Consider the following 12,942-nt stretch of genomic DNA (forward strand, 5'->3'; position numbering starts at 1 on the left):
AGAACAGTTACTGAGCTGACTGTCCAAAACAGGTTGAGCACTGTCTTCTAGAGGAATTGCTGAACACCCAGATTAAGAAAGCTAGGTTGTTGCAACAGAATTCCCTCCTCCCCTTCCACCACCCCTTTGCAACCTGAGAAGCACCAAATTCCTTCAGTAAATGCTGGTGTTCTCAGTTCCTTAGAATGCTTAGTGTCAATAAAAATCCCCTTTGGCAGTAAAAGAACAAGCTGCTGGCAGTTTGCTCTCAGAAGTCTACCTTTAATAGTTCATCTTCTGTTGCATCTGGGAATTTCTCATGGAGCGAGCTCTTCAGAACTTTGGGTATATATCTCATTCCATAACTACATGTAGAACAGATGAAAAGGAAAATAATGGAAAGACTTAGATGAAACAAACAAATCATTCTAGTCAGCCAAGTTACTGGCTCTTTCCTCAGCTACTTAAAAACACAAAACGAGATGATAATGGAAAATACAAAAAGTTTCAAGTACAGGGAGACAATCATAAGGCTAAAGCAGAGTAGAAGTGGAAAACCCACTCCCTCTATTGGGAAGTCATTCGAGAGGCATGTATCAAGCCATTTAATTTGAAAGGATCGCCATCACTGAGTTTCACATAAAGCTTCACTGTGCACATGAACTGCAGCTTGGAGAGTCCTAACTCAGCACTTACGGCATCATATTGAGAGACGAGAATATGTTGTCAAGTTCTGCCCAGTCACTCAGAGCATTCCCACCTGTTTTTTTTATTCTCCCCTTACTGTGGCTTCCAGTTGACTTGTGCTTCCCCAGCTGCTCATACCTTGCATTTCTCTGGCTCCCACTAGAGGGCTGCCAACTCACTCTGCTCCCCTCATGCCAGCCAGCTGCCACTTTTTCCAAGGAGTCCAGAGGACCATTAAATAGCTGGATAGCTCAACTCTAAGGTTAATGTAAGGTCATGCTATTTTATTAACTGAAAATAATCATAGAATCATAGAATAACCTGAGTTGGAAGGGACCCACAAGGATCATCAAGTCCAACTCCTGTCCCTGCATAGGACAACCCCAAAAATCACACCATATGTCTGAGGGCGCTGTCCAAATGCTTCTTGAATGTTGTCAGGCTTGGCGCCATCACTACCTCCCGGGGGAGCTTGTTCCAGTGCTCCACAACCCTCTGGGTGAAGAACCTTTTCCTAGTGTCCAACCTATACCTCCCCTAGTATATCTTCCTGCCGTTCCCTTGGGTCCTATCATTGGTCATCAGGGAGAAGAGATCAGCACCTGCCCCTCCTCCTTCCCTTGTGAGGAAGCTGTAGACCGCGATGAGGTCTCCCCTCAGTCTCCTCTTCTCCAGGCTGAACAGACCAAGTGACTTCAGCCGCTCCTCATACAGCTTCCCTTCTACTAAACCCTTCACCATCCTCATGGCTCTCCTCTGGACACTCTCCAGTAGCTTTGTATCCTTTTTGTACTGTGGGGCCCAAAACTGCACACAGTACTCAAGATGAGGCCGCACCAGTGCAGAGTAGAGCGGGACAATCGCCTCTCTCGACCGGCTAGCAATACAGTGCTTGATGCACCCCAGGACACGGTTGGCCCTCCTGGCTGCCAGGGCACACTGTTGGCTCATGTTCAACTTGCCGTCGACCAGAACCCCCAGATCCCTCTCCGCGGGGCTGCTCTCCAGCCTCTCGTTCCCCAGTCTGTATGTACATCCAGGGTTGCCATGTCTCAGGTGCAAAATCTGTATTGCAGCCATTTCCTGTAAGCTCTCTTTGCTAGCCACATTTTGACCCATGACTGAATCTGAAAATTAAATAAAAACTTAACAGACACTGCACAAACTGTTTTGCATGTGTGTCTGCAAGTGTGCGTGTGCTTTAAACTCACTTCTGACAGTCCTCTGCTGCAGGCATGCTGTTCTCACACGCTTAGGGTCATAGATGACTGGGCTCTTAGAGTCCAGTGACCAGATTAATGGGCTTTGACTAAAATAGCAAGTTGAATTCAAGACTCTGTCTACTACTGATGTGTAGCATTATCTTTGGAAATCATTTCTACCTTCAAGTCTCAGCTCTTAGTTGTAAACCATTCTCCCTCAGAGACAGGAGATCAATATCCCATCTGCAATCTACGATCTACTCATGGCATAGTATCCTATTAGCATCTCAGAAAAGTGAATACTTTTCAGACAGATATATTTGACAGCTTTTAATGAAATAACACACTGTCAGCTTCAATATTTTCTAATTTAGTATTACGGAAAGGGAAGCATAAGGAAATCTCTATTATGAGATACTCAAGTTCAGCAAAGACTGATAAAAGTCAAACACATAGCTTTCAAGAAGCTATTTACTTAAGCTGTCAATTAAACAATTTTCAACACCATGCAAATTTCTGGAGCACAAGTCCATTCAGTTTTTGCTGCTAATCTCTGATTCCCAGGTGGAGGACCATGCCAAGGGACAAAGCATACTCAGGCCCTGAAGCACCTTTAATCTGTCAACATAGCTTTTCCTTTGTTTGAATCCTTTCCAGAAAGCCTATTTTATAAAAGGCAGAGGACCATTACTACTAAGAAACTAATATTTATTCAAGTCTACATATATAAATTAAAATCACTAAGCGTTTATCTTGTAAAGAAAAGCTGCCATTGTGGTAAAATGATAATTAAGGTGTAAGCAAGCTTGCCTCTATGTTTTCAAGGTGCCCTGATACATTTCATGTCAATTTTGGCCAATCTCAGCACAAACACTTTTGTTGTCCAATGCCATTTCCTTCCCTCCCCTGAAGCCATCCTTACTCTTATCATCAGTACACCCACATCCTTTAGCATCCTAGTCACTGGCTTCATCCCACACATGAGAAGACTCAGCCATCTCTTGCCCATTACATCCAAGAGTTGTCCCCTTTCTTAGATGGACCCCCACTGTTCTTAGCCTGGCCTCCATCCCAAGCCTCTGGTCTTCCAGAGTCACTTAGGGTCATCATCTTGTACCAAAGATGAAAACCTCCCAGTTCCCTCACTTGGCTCTCCCTTTGCTAGCTCAGAAGCAAACTCAAGGACCCAACAATGGGAATAACCGTATTTTGCCTTTCATCTCTATCCAACCAGTAACACTGGTCTTGTCCTCTACTCATTGGCTTTTCACAAGCCATTTCCATTTTAATGCCCATGGAAAACAATCAGAGAAGAACTTTATTTACCTAAATTTCTCCATACTGTTGAACCTGTTCATAGACCCTGAATTCCTCAAAGAACAGTACAGTCCTTTAGTGGGCCCAGACACCGGAAAATGAAAACCCAATCCAAATAACAGCTATTAGTGGTAAAGTTATTTATCATCATGAATTGTTAAATTAAGTTACTATAGATAAAAAAAAAAATCAGTTGTACATTTTTCTATAATTTTGGGGTGGTTGATTGTTTTTCAAGACTGGAATAAATTGCTTCTAACAGGAGGCGGCTATTTCACCATTTAAAACCAGTGTGCATGCATTTGTCAGTGTTCACACCCTCAGCACAAAGTTTCCTTTATACTCCTTTCAGAGTTCAGCAAACTGAAGACATCCGAGTAATACTGCCAGAGCCCAAGAATACCAGGGCAGCTGCCACTCCCTACCCAGTTATAACTTCATGAATCAGAGGCAAACCACTTCCAAGTGGGGATAGTCTAGAAAGGAATGTATTTCGTAAGTTATGCTTTGCAAAGGAATTTTTGCTTCAATACTCAACAAATATCTTCTGATCTTGTACTGTATGTAGTTAGGTATACCACACAAAACCTGAGTACCTCAGAATAAAGCCAGGGCTTTTATGAGCTTCTCCCACTGAAGTAACTTAGACGACAGGTAGATATGATCCATTCTTTTAAAACTAGAGATTTGATATTTTAAAAGCACAGTTACTCCAATGAGGATAAGAACATATTTGCAGATGTAGAAGTTTGAACTGCTGCTAATTAAGACAGGGAGACAGACCTATTTGAAAATTTTATTAGCAGTAATCAGCCACATCATCTATCACATGCAGAAAGTTACCCAAGCCAGGTTACCTTCTTGTTCTAGTACAATACCTGCATTTTGACAGCAGATGGTTCCTGGTTTCAAGTATGCTTTTCTCTCACAATAGTTTTTTCTGACTAAGAATCCCCTTGCTCTGGCTTGCAGCTGAACAATCAGATTTTCATTAGCAAGCCACAGTTGTTCTTGATTGTAATCTGTTGTAACTTGCCCAATAATGCTCTGTTAAGAGATCATGAAAAAAGGTCATTTAAAAGGAGCGAAGCAAAAAACCCAGCCAAAAAAATTCTGGAATTTGGCCTGTATTCTCTCCATCTGTACGGCTTATGTGCATCATATCCAAGCCCCTTCAATTTACCCCTAGATTTTAATCAGTATGAATGAAGAGCTACTTTGCTACCACTGAAATTTATATGAAGGATAACTGAACTCTTTTCAAGCCTCAGTTAACCAGCTGGACATGCTATTTTGAGAGTGGGTTTTTTATATCTTAGGAGAGTTCTGCTTTCTTAATACTTACAAGTTTTTTGTAGAAGTCAGGCATCTAGAAATACTCACTGAATCAGTGAGCTCTCTATAGAGAAGCACACTCGAGTATTGCTACAGTCAGAATTTCAGAAGGAGCTGTTTGTGCAGCGGAGTAAACCTGTAACCTAGATGGGCTGCATCAGAATAAAAAACAAATTGCACAGAAGCTTGTGTGATCTACTTTGTTCTATTTCATGCTAACACAAAGCCTCCACAGTAAGGGAGTTTAAGTATCACACTCATCCTACTGAATTTGGAGATACCAGAATGCTGTCAGATGATTAGATTTAAATATAAAACAGTGCTTCCACCTGCCCCCAAATACATAATGAAATTCCTTGTCATAGGCCAATGTGAAGTCCAATAAATATGAAAAGATACAAAAAGTAACCAGACTTTCCTCCATATGTGTCTATTGGTGGCCACTAAAAATTATGCTCTAACCTCCAGTTAGGAAGTCCCTGAGTCTTTGTCAGACATAAGACAGGAAGCTGCGCTATCACTGTCTGCTTAGGATGCTACTACTGTCAGAAGCAGATATTAAACTAAAATGATCTTCAGTCTCACCCAGCACAGCCTCTTCCCTTGATATTGCCATGTCTTGCTATCTGTCTCTCAAATGTTTATACTGCATTTGCTATAAAAGCAAAGATTTCAGCCACCTACCTGGATTTCTTCACCAGTTAACCAAGTAGTTTTTAGTACAACTCCTTCAGGGGCAACACAGATACCTTCCTCAATTTCCACATTGTAATAGTAATCGTACATGTTTTCCATTACAAGTTTAATCCATGGACTTTTATTAGAATCTAAAGGCAATACATACCATTAGTACATATTTGTGTCCTGTTACACTGATAAATTACAGCTCTCCCTACCCATTTCCCATCTCTACATTTGCTACAGAACCATTTTACATGCAAAGTCACTGTATATCTTAGGCCAGTTTGTAATAAGAATGTTTTCAAAACATCCTATTACATGGATCAGGATCATTCTTCTAGAACAAAACAGCTATGATGTTAGCACTGATTCACTGCCAGCTTCTCAAAACTCCAACATGTCAAGTTGGTGCTTGCTCCTGAAACAGTGTATGCCACAACTTCCATCATCACTCACGTAAGTGGAACTGAAACTGTTTATAAAAAAATATTCATGTTGTATTCTGGCCAAATGCTGGGCCTTATTGACACTTAGCTCACACTGGACATTTCCTATATATGCATCATTGCCTTGTTTAGTGCTTTGGTAAACAAGGCTATATAGAATCATAGAATCATTTAGGTTGGAAAAGACCCTTAAGATCATCGATTCCAACCGTAAGCCTAACACTTCCAAGTCCACCACTAAACCATGTCCCTAAGCACCACGTCTACGCATCTTTTAAATACTTCCAGGGATGGGGATTCAACCACTTCCCTGGGCAGCCTGTTCCAGTGCCTGACAACCCTTTCAGTGAAGAAATTTTCCCTAATATCCAATCTAAACCTCCCCTGGCACAACTTGAGCCCATTTCCTCTCGTCCTATCACTTGTTACTTGGGAAAAGACACTGACACCCACCTTGCTACAACCTCCTTTCAGGTAGTTGTAGAGAGTGATAAGGTCTCCCCTGAGCTTCCTTTTCTCCAGGCTAAACAACCCCAGCTCCCTCAGCCGCTCCTCATAAGACCTGTTCTCTAGACCCTTCACCAGCTTCCTTGCCCTTCTTTGGACACGCTCCAGCACCTCAATGTCCTTCTTGTAGTGAGGGGCCCAAAACTGAACACAGCACTCGAGGTGTGGCCTCACCAGTGCCAAGTACAGGGGCACTATCACCTCCCTGGTCCTGCTGGCCACACTATTCCTGATGCAAGCCAGGATGCCATTGGCCTTCTTGGCCACCTGAGCACACTGCTGGCTCATGTTCAGCTGGCTGTTGACCACCACCCCCAGGTCCTTTTCTGCCAGGCAGCTCTCCAGCCACTCTTCCCCAAGCCTGTAGCATTGCATGGGATTGTTGTGACCCAAGTGCAGGACCTGGCACTTAGCCTTGTTGAACCTCATACAATTGGCCTCAGCCCATCAATCCAGCCTGTCCAGATCCCTCTGTAGGGCCTTCCTACCCTCCAGCAGATCAACACTCCCACCCAACTTGGTGTCATCTGCAAACTTACTGAGGGTGCACTCGATCCCCTCATCCAGATCATTGATAAAGATATTAAACAGAACTGGCCCCAACACTGAGCCCTGGGGAACACCACTCATAACTGGACACCAATTGGATTTAACTCCATTCACCACCACTCTTTGGGCCTGGCCATCCAGCCAGTTTTTTACCCAGCGAAGAGTACACCCATCCAAGCCATGAGCAGCCAGTTTCTCCAGGAGCATGCTGTGGGAAACAGTGTCAAAATATCCCGACAGACAGGAAAAGCCTCATTTCCTTATGGACAAAAGGCCCCAAGCTAAAGCTGATAAGGTCAGTTATGCAAAATGCCCTCTCCAAACTCATGTTGCAGGGTGAAACATGCCCATCTACTGTAAGAAAGTGTACTGCACTGACAGTAACTTTTTTTTATAGATTGCTGTCTAATCTTGGCTGCATTAGCTATGACCAGCTTGCAGCTCTGTCCAGGTTTCAGCTGGGATAGAGTTAATTTTCTTCCTAGCAGCTGGTATAGTGCTGTGTTTTGGATTTAGGATGAGAATAATGTTGATAACACACTGATGTTTTAGTTGTTGCTAAGTAGTGTTTATACTAGTCAAGGACTTTCCAGCTTCCTATGCTCTGCCAGGTGCACAAGAAGCTGGGAGGGGGCACAGCCAGGACAGCTGACCCAGACTGGCGAAAGGGCTATTCCATACCATATGACGTCATGCTCAGTATATAAACTGGGGGAGCTGGCCGGGGGGCATTGATCACTGCTTGGGGACGTGCTGGGCATTGGTCAGTGGGTGGTGAGCAACTGCATAGTGTATCACTTCTTTTGTATAACATTATTGTATAATTATTATATTATTATTATTATTTTTAATAATAATACTATTACCACTATTCTATTTTATTTTGCTTCAATTATTAAACTGTTCTTATCTCAACCCACGAGTTTTCTCACTTTCACCATTCCAATTCTCTCCCTTATTTCACCAGGGAGGGGGGAGTGAGTGAGCGGCTGTGTGGTGCTTAGTTGCTGGCTGGGGTTAAACCACGACAAGCTCTAACATGACAAAACATCCCATTGTCTTGCTATGGGCAGATTCCAGACTGTCCTGGTTTCATCTGGGATAGAGTTAATCTTCTTCTTGGTAGCCGGTATGGGGCTGTGTTTTGGGTTTAGGATGAGAACAATGTCGATGATACACTGATGTTTTGGTTCTTGCTCAGTAGTGCTAAGCTGTTGCTAAGTGGCGCTCACACTGGTCAAGGACTTTTCAGCTTCCCATGCTCTGCCAGGTGCACAGGAAGATGGGAGGGGGCACAGCCAGGACAGCTGACCCAGACTGGCCAAAGGGCTATTCCATACCACATGACGTCATGCTCAGTATATGAGCGGGGGGGGGGGGGGGAATTGGCTGGGGGAGGGGCAATGATCGCTGCTTGGGGATGTGCTGGGCATCAGTCAGCAGGTGGTGAGCAATTGCACAGTGTATTGCTTGCTTTGTATTACTATTGTACTCTTATTACTTGTTTTTATTATTATTGTTATTATTACTATTACTACTGTTCTGTTTTTATTTTACTTTAGTTATTAAACTGTTCTTATCTCAACCCACGAGTTTTCCCCTTTTGCCCTTCCGATTCTCTCCCCCATCCCACTGGTGGGGAAGTGAGCGAGCGGCTGCATGGTGCTTAGTTGTTAGCTGGGGTTAAACCATGACACAGACCCAGCTTTTGCTGATACTTGCTGCTCTGGCAATGAATGAACAGGGACCATGCGTGGGCTATGGACACTCTGGCAGAGCCTGGCCTGACCTTTGACAGTAACCCATAAGGCTGAAGTGTGCAGTCTAACCCTTTTCTGCATCTGCTAACAGAGAAAAAAAAAATCAGAGAGTAATCTGGTTTTCTGAGAGGATGGACTAGTCTATTGACAGTCACAGAGAAGCTGCCCTAAATTCACTCAGGCAAGTTTGAGACTCTAGAAAGCCTTAGCTAGACTCTGGAAAAAGACTTGTTTCTCAGCAAGCACTGTCATCTGGATGCGTTCAACAGTTCAGCATCATGTAAAAAGCACTTGGGCAAGTATCACATATTTCTCAAAAATTTTCAAAAACAGCAACTGTGTTCCTCAATTTACAGTGATTTTAGGTAAGCCTTTTGTGCTAATTTTCCAGTTGCCTCAGTGATATGGAGATGCGTAACTGTCCTGTTCAGGAAGGTTTTTACCTTCTTTAGTTTTCAGCTTCTTGGCTTCTGAGAGGCTCCTGAAGTAGGAGTGACTCTGGAACGACTCATAATCCAAACTTGGACTGCAGTATCATCAGGACTGGCTGTGAATCACCCTTCTCCAAGCTCTTGTTAATCACTGATGTTCCAACAGCTACTAGGGTAAAATAATGACATAGAAAATTAGGCGTTTTATACTCTACATACCCACAACTAACCTCCAGCAACTTTGATAATGGACTTAGGCTGGCACACACAGACAGCATGACACATACACAGCAATTCAGCGCTTTGTGGCAATTAAACACGGACTCCGCATATGAGTTTAGGCGAAGACAAGCAAAGACAACACTTTATTTTTACAATCTATCCCTTTTATAATATGATCTAGTGTTCACGAGCAAGCAAAACTTATTTCATTGGTTACTGTCTTGCGTCCATGCGTCTCTTCAGTGTTACTTATTGGTTCTTCAAGTTGGTGCATGCGAATTCCTCCTTCAGGGATGTATCCAATCTCATCCTTATTTTTCTGCCTCTAAGTTTCACAAACTTGTTTGTAACAAGCCTCAAGGCCACAGCTGCATTCCTGTGAACCTGTTTGTAACAAGCCTCAAGGGCACAGCTGCATCTCGTCAAAGTAAAACACAATCTCATTTATTCCCACACGTATGTCCCACATGAAGTAGAACTGATTCTTAAACAACATGCCACACTAGCCTTGTCCCCACAAAGAGTGCATCATTATGAATTAACGAATAATGTGGATAATATTACTTTAAAATGATGTAATGTTTTGAATCCAGCAACTTTACTGCCTGTTTCCTCCAATGGTGAGCCACATCATGATTGTGCTAAGGTAGTGTTTCACTCCAGCTGCCTACAGGAAGATCTGCGGGATCAGCCTCTAGAGAACTCTGATCTAACCCTTTTCACCGATGGATCTTCATACTATGTGAATGGAAAAATGACACACGGGCTATGCAGTGGTGAGAAACTTAGAGGTACTTGAAGCAGAACCTGTACAACCCTTGGTGAGTGTCCAAGGGGCTGAATTAACTGCATTAGCAAGAGCAGCCTGGTGGGGATGCAATCAGTGGGTAACTATTTATACTGACTCTAAATATCCCTTTGGAGTGTGTCATGCAACGGGTATGCTATGGAAAGAATGAGGATTCCTTAACTCATGAGGAAAAAATATTTCTAATAACGGGACTGAAATCTGAATGCTGCTGGAAGCTATTAAGCTTCCAAGGGGAATCACTGTAGTACACTGCCCAGCTCATACCAAAGGATCCAGCAAAATTGAAAGGTATAATGAATTAGCAGATAGAGCAGCAAAAGCTGCTGCCCGCCAACCTATATATGAGTGTACTGCCATAACAACTCCCTCTACTAATAATTGGCCAGATATCAATAATCCAGCCCAAATATATGCAGAGGTCATTCAGGAAGAATGGGCTCGATGGGAAAGTTGGGAGGCTGTGAAAGATGAAACTGGAATTTGGACTACTGGAGGAAAACCCATTTTACCAAGAAAATATTTAACAACTTTGGCTTGGTGGTTTCATGATAAAACACGTGGAGTGATGGTAGCAATTGTTAACCAGATTGAGAGAATGTGGGCAGCTCCAGGAATACATATGGCAGTAAAAAGGATTGTGAGTTCTTGTCCCACATGTTGGAAGTTTTTCAATGCAAAATCCAAACAGGAGGCTGGAAGACGACCACGGGCATACTTCCCATTCCAAAGACTGAAAATTGATTATGCTGACATGCCTCCCGTGAGCGGACTTAAGCACCTGCTGGTAATCGTGGATCAACTCTCAGGATGGGTAGAAGCTTTTCCCACCAAGAAGGTTGATACTGCGGGAGTGGTCAAAGCACTCTTGTGGGAAAATCATTCCCAGATACAGAATACCCAAAACCATAGAATCCAATAGGGGTTCTCATTTTTCAGCAGGAGTACTAAACATCATTTATAAAAGTTTAGGAATACAGTGACAGCTACATGTTCCATATCATCCACAGTCCTCAGGACAGGTGGAAAGAATGACTAGGACTCTTAAAATTGCTCGAACTTGTAGCCAAGTGGGTTTGAAATGGCCTGAAGAATAGTGCTATGGGATATTAGAAATACCCCTTGCCAACCTCTAGGGTTGTCACCAGCAGAAATAGTGTTTGGCAGGCATTTAGCTGTACCTGGGGCCTTTGTCCCTGCTAGGACCAGCCTCTTAGATGGAGATGAACGAGTTACCAGATTTGTATTGAGGATACAAAAACATCTATAAGAAAATAGGGCACAAGCCCAATGGTTTCAACCAGTACCAGCAGGAATGCATGTACATGATATCCAGTCTGGGGATACAGTAATGATAAAAGTCCACTCTTGCATAAATGAAGTTAGACCCTAAATGGGAGGGTCCATATACTATGCTATTAACTTCTTATTTTGCTGTAAAAGTTACAGGGAAAGAGAATTGGATTCATTACTCACGCGTTAAACGAATTCCTAAGAAACATCAGTTAAATGAACAACCGCCAGCCACGCAGAACCCCACCAATCCTGCTGTGGAGATTAAACCATTCGAATTCCCTAAGAAGGAAGGAATTCTGGAACCATGTGGCTTTTGTTTCCTTTCTAGAGCTACCTGGACCAGAGAGGCTCCTGCAGCATGGCCAAGTGGACACTGTTAAAAGAGGACAATGTCCTGTTTGGTGTATTCATCATCCATATAGAGCTGCTATATATCCAAGCAATCCCCCAAGAGGAGAACTCCTCAGGTTTTATCAGCACAGTTGGCTTTGGTTATCCTGTAACAATTGTAGTCCATGTCATCCTAGAAGGTATACTAATAATTGTTTTAAAGGTCATTGGGAACATTGTTGTCAGGGTTGAAGTTGGGGAAGTATAACTAGGGAAGGTGCCTCTGGACACATAAACTGGTGCTGTGCATGCAGACTACACCAGCCACTAACAGTTATAAGAGCTTTGCAACAATACAGGGTATTGATAATTTGGGAATAACATCCAGATGAATTACACAGCCTGTTTAGCTCTAATCATATAGCCTTTATATTGATTATATGTGGGAACTTGTGATATTGATACTCTTGATACTCCTTGGATCCTTTTTTGTAATACTTTGTATATATTTACATTCATCAACAACTAAAACAATCATGCCAGAATGGGTGGCAACCCTAATAGGCCAACCCCAGGAACCATATATTCCCTGGGCTTCTTCTGTTGTTTAATGCTTTTTATTAATAATACAGCAGCTAACTCTAATCTGGCTATCATCTCCATACAAGCAATAGCGGACCAACTAAAATGTTTTTTCAAAACTGAATGGCTTTAGATTTATTGTTAGCCAGTCAAGGGGGTGTTTGTGCAGCTATTAATCAATCTTGCTGTTTCTGTCAGTAACATGGGCAAAGTGATAACAGATGCTAACTATTCAATCGTTAGTTTCCCATCTACACCCAAGCTCCTCAAAAGATTGGTGGAAAACACTGTTCAGCCATTGGGGACTTAATTCTCGGTTATCAAGCCTATTGGCCACTCTTATTAAGATTTTACTTCCTGTAGTTGTTATGCTCTTATTGTTCTGTTGCTTTTTTCAATGTGTTCAGACTTGTTTAAGAAACAATACGTATGAGCATGCAAGGGTATAGACGTATCCTTCTTGATGACCCTTTGTAAGGCAGGTATGCTTATAAAAAAAAAGGGAGGACTGTTGAGAATTGTTAGGATTAATAGCCTTGTTTAGCACTAGAAGCTAAAGTAGTTGAAGCCTTAGGTTGCAAGAGCTGACCAAGAGTAAACTTTTTGATAAAACTAATGCTGCAAACACAGAACTAGCTGAAACTGGCAGATGCAAGCAGAATGAAGAAGATAAGGACCAAGGAAACAATTCAAAGAGAATGAGGTAACTTCAGAAGAAGGCCAGCCCAGTGACCAAGAAAACCAATAAGAAATCAAGAGACCACCGACCAGAATTAAATGATTGGACTTGGGGATCGGGTGATGGGTGGT

At 42.7% G+C, this 12,942-nt stretch overlaps 1 pseudogene across 1 annotated transcript in view; it reads right to left on the bottom strand.

The window, feature by feature from the left end:
- LOC309601769 (proteinase-activated receptor 1-like) overlaps positions 1 to 5,306 on the bottom strand; it is a 31,416-nt pseudogene extending 26,110 nt beyond the window's left edge. The window contains exon 1 of the transcript in view: positions 5,205 to 5,306. The product of the transcript in view is annotated as a proteinase-activated receptor 1-like (transcript). The remainder of the gene's footprint in view (positions 1 to 5,204) is intronic.
- Between the last annotated feature and the right edge of the window lie 7,636 nt (positions 5,307 to 12,942).

This window comes from Platalea leucorodia (genome assembly GCF_965183815.1).
Source record: "Platalea leucorodia genome assembly, chromosome: W".
Classification (NCBI taxonomy): Eukaryota; Metazoa; Chordata; class Aves; order Pelecaniformes; family Threskiornithidae; genus Platalea; species Platalea leucorodia.